Source organism: Nymphalis io, chromosome 20, assembly GCF_905147045.1.
Source record: "Nymphalis io chromosome 20, ilAglIoxx1.1, whole genome shotgun sequence".
NCBI classification, from domain to species: Eukaryota; Metazoa; Arthropoda; class Insecta; order Lepidoptera; family Nymphalidae; genus Nymphalis; species Nymphalis io.
In genome coordinates, this window is record NC_065907.1 from 1043850 (window position 1) to 1049084 (window position 5235).

Consider the following 5235-nt stretch of genomic DNA (forward strand, 5'->3'; position numbering starts at 1 on the left):
AGGTACGATGGGATTGACATGCCGCAAGGATAAAATACTCGTACCATGAAAAATGGCATATTAATATATATATATTATCATAGAACTCTTTAATTACAATCTTCTCTTAGTCATACTTTATTGTTACTATTACGCTTAAACCTTATTTTAAGGTGTATAAAGTCGAATACATTTAATTTCATTTTAACCTCTTAAGGGGTAAAATTACAAAAACATATTCTTTCACAGAACTAAAAGTTCCTACCAAATAAACAAATATTTTTTATCTTTTATTTCAATAATAAAATAAATATAAACTCTTGAAACTTGAAATTAAATCCCTAAGGGGAAAAAAGGGTTTCAAAAGTTTACAAATATTACTTGATCCATTATATATTAAACGTTTGTAGGGTGATTACGCGCATCTCCAAGAAGAAATTATATATTTGCCTCTTATTGTATATAATATAATACAAAAGCAATCTCTTCCAGGCAACCAACGGTGTAAGTTATAACTCATAGGATATGAGGTAGGTGGTGCCGTAACCATATCCGTAACCGTCCGTAACAGCCTGTGAATGTCCCACTGCTGGGCTAAAGGCCTCCTCTCCTCTTTTTGAGGAGAAGGTTTGGAGCTTATTCCACCACGCTGCTCCAATGCGGGTTGGTAGAATTCACATGTGGCAGAATTTCAGTGAAATTAGACACATGCAGGTTTCCTCACGATGTTTTCCTTCACCGCAAAGCACGAGATGAATTATAATCACAAATTAAGCACATGAAAATTCAGTGGTGCTTGCCCGGGTTTGAACCCACGATCATCGGTTAAGATTCACGCGTTCTTACCACAGGGCCATCTCGGCTTTTTTTTCGTAACCATATAATATAATTTATTAAATAAAACCAAACCAATAAATAAATGTAAATATAAAATATACATATTATAGAATAGAATGGAATATGCTTTATTGTACACCAAAAGTGTTACAGAACCATTTTAAACACAAACACAAAAAAAAGAAAACTATTTTGTACAAGAGGCGGTCTTATCGCTAAAAGAACGATCTCTTCCAGGCAACCTTTGGGTGAAGGACATGAAATATCAAAATAAAGCGGTAAGGAGGTGTACTAATCATCTCAATTTTTATTTTTTAAATATATATATATATAGTATTATAGCTATTATATACCAATAAATAAATTATATTATCAATACACATAAAATTACAAGTATATAATATAAAAACATACTATATACAGTATAGTAACAACGAATAAAACGATAAAACGATAAGTCCTCAATCATAATAAGAAAGAAAAAAGAAATAAATGAAAATTACAAAAAATACTAAAATAAAAAATAAAATTGGTGATAAGGCATTTAAGACAAAAAGTAATCTTTTACAAGTTTTTTAAAAATATCTAGGATTTGACCTCCCGAACATTTAAAGGAAGGTCGTTCCAGAGCTTAATAGCCTGAATTGTAAAAGAATTATTATAAAAAGATGACTTATGTTCGGGCACCCTTAAAATCCATTTCTTTACAGAACGAAGTATTTCTCCAGGATTCCCTAAAAATAAAAGTCATGTCCTATCAGTTATTACTTACACCGTTGGTTGCCTGCAAGAGATCGCTATTGTAGCGATAAGGTCGCCATAATTGTATGCTACTTTTATGTAGGCTGTATCCATGTTTTGTATTTTTCTCTTTGTGGTGTACAATAAAGTATGAATTATAATATAATACATATTATGAAAAATGGCTAGTTGTTTTTTATTTATCACAAAAACAAAAAATATCGACGACAGTAGTATCACGCTGCTCTATAACTGGCACTTACAACGATACACTTACATCATCATCATCATAAACCAATTGCAATCCACATATAGACCTCTCCCAAGGTTTGCAAAAGCAGAAAGGAGAAGAGGATTTTGTGTGCCTTCTGCATTTAGCCCTGTTAACTTCTTAAGGCCAACGCTGACGATCCGTTGTCTCTAGTGTAGGACTCTACTGATTTAAACTTCGGTCACTCGACATACGTCACCACTGCCACTTCTGGCTATTTGGTCTTCGAATAATCTAATTCTAATTTTATTCTTCAAAGATACTCCGAGCATATATTGCTGATCGCACGTTGAGTGACCTTGAATTTGTGGACTAGCCCCGCAGTTTTTCTCTGACCGTCTCCAATTTGTTGGTGGTATTTTCTTATCTTTTCTAAGTATCGATATATATTATAATCGTTTTTATTAGGTAATGCATTACTGTGCTCTACCACGTTGTAGTCGAGTAAATTATATAGGCTTTTAAAATATTAAAAGTCAACGTCACAGCCATTAAGTATTGTCTTTAAAAAGTGCTTCCATCTCGTTAAATGGTCGAGTGATTTTGCAACAAAAAAGATTTTTCGCTACAAGATGGAAATCTGTCAAATTGCTCGCCAACTATAAGGATATTTTCATAATTTTGATATTAAAATGCGTTAATTATAAATATTGTGTTAATACCTGGTAGCGGTTTCAGCGTACATTCTTACTTTGAGTATATTTTAAGTAATTTAAAATAAAATTATTGTACGAACCACCAACGTGATATTTAGCTAATAATAATAGAAAGCTTGGTCTATCCATATGATATTTCTACATTACCTTTATGCATTTTTTTAAATAACTTTTTCCCTTCATTATATGCTAATTCGCTATCTGGTGTCAGCGCAGAGTGTACAGCATGTACGGGATTTCCTTAAGGGTGGCTTTATTGATTCTTTACCTCCAGACGTATGATTGAGTAGCTTAAATAGTTAAATTAATTCCATTAGTTTTTATGGGAATTATAATATTTAATTTTTTTTATTTTTTTTATTGAATAGGAAGGTGGACGAGCATATGGGCCACCTGATGGTAAGTGGTCACCAAACGCCCTTAGACATTGGCATTGTAAGAAATGTCAACCATCGCTTATAGCCAATGCGCCACCAACCTTGGGAACTAAGTTTTTAAGTCCCTTGTGCCTGTAATTACACTGGCTCACTCACCCTTCAAACCGGAACACAACAATATCAAGTATTGCTGTTTTGCGGTAGAATATCTGATGAGTGGGTGGTACCTACCCAGACGAGCTTGCACAAAGCCCTACCACCAGTAAAATACTTTCTATCTGCTGGCAGCCACTCTACGTATGTCGTCACTTTACCTAGATGGGGGGCCTCACATCAACAACGCTACCTAACCAACTACTGATCACATTACAGGTTTAATGTTGTAATAATTGTACTGTCGTCGCAGTTATATGAAAAAAGTTACAATATAAGCAGGGCTTTATGTCAAGACGTGCATAAATAGGTCAGTTTTAGACGATGCTTGCTCAAGTCTTTGTACGAAATTGTAAAGATTAGGTCTTGTAGTTAATTTTGATAAAACGTTTTTTAATTTCAAAAATTTTAAGTATGACAGTGAAATTAGGTACAGTTATTAATGCGATAGACTTACAAGTTTATTGGCTATGGAAATTTTATCACAAGTTCGGGAAGAGATAAATTAGACCTAAGAGAAACTCAGCTATAGAATTCAACAGCTACAACAGCAACAACTGCTATTGTTTTTTTTTTTTTTTTAAATTAATGTAATGATACTTTAAAACGTCCTAGAGGCGATCGATGTATTTTGAAAAGTATTTCCAAAAATAGCGATATAGTGTGACGTTCAGTTTTTTCATTTTATTTCCATCAATCCTCTGCGAAGTCGGGATGGAATAAACTCGTATGTATAAATTGAAATGAGTAATTCAGTAATTGGTACTGCGAAACCAGCGCACTGATTACATAACGTGTACTACCACATCCTGTGTTTATTAAATAATAATTATTAACTTAATATTCATACATGAGTTAACAATTAGAGAGTAAACAAACTTATGCTGCTGGGCTAAGGTTTCTACTATTTCAGGAGAAGTTAAGAAGCTTATTCCACCAGGCTGCTCCCAGATTGGTGAATACACATGTGGCTGATTTTCACCTTATGTTGTCATGTACGAGATATAATATATATACTATTTAAACCACATATACTATTTGGTGAGGTTAATACAGGTTTCTAAAATGACAAACCAATTTATTGAGATATTGTTGGAAAAGAGCCGAGTTAAGGCTAACTCGAAACAGCATTGGGTTTCAGCCGATCCGTAAATAACTGATTCAAAAATAAATAAACTTACACCGCCGCCATATTCCAATGCAGGTTAATTAGTTTTATTATCCAGGTTTGAACCTTATATGGCTTATAAAGCCGCAGATAATGAGCTCTTAGGTCCAAATCCCGAAGAGGAATCTGACAAATTTATCCGGTTTTACTGTTGAAAATCAGCAGCAGCGATGTGAGTGTTACACGTAAAGTATTTCAAATCATTTCGGTCGTGTCTGATTTGTCTTCAAATTCTATTTAGTTTATATATTTATATATTCAGTCTTCATTGCACGCAATATACAAACATTATATAAAAGAACAGGCAGTTCATAAAGTATGCAAAGGCGTCCTTATCTCTTACAGTGATCTCTTCCAGGCAACCTTTAAAAAAGGAAATATATTTCTATTTTGTAGGCAGAATGTTAATCGGGCGTATTGTGCAATTAATTTAAAATGTATTAAATACTTACACTTAATAAAATGTGTAACATACATAAATATTCTTATGTATTCACGAACTTATACACTTATACATACTTACATAAGAAATCAATACTGTAAATAATTTTACAGTATAGTTATTTATGTACCACCTACTCATCAGATATTCTACCGCAAAACAGCAGTACTTGTTATTGTTGTGTTACGGTTTGAAGGGTGAGTAAGCCAGTGTAATTACAGGCACAAGGGACATAAAATCTTAGTTCCCAAGGTTGGTGGCGCATTGGCTATATAAGCGATGGTTGACATTTCTTACAATGCCAATGTTTAAGGGCGTTTGGTGACTACTTACCATCAAGTGGCCCATATGCTCGTCCACCTACCTATGCTATAAAAAAATAACCATAAACATGTAACACGCAATAGTTATATGCATGTTAAATCTTTATGGTTATTTATTATGCAAACGACTTTTAAAAAACTTGAACTGATGAGATTGACTCGTGCACTACATGTGTCGCGCAGTGGGTTTTCTTATTAACGGCCACCGTGGCATTATTCAGTCAGGGCACACCATTAATTGTTTTGTTTCAATATAATAATAAATACTTATCGGCCCTAAAGCGGATC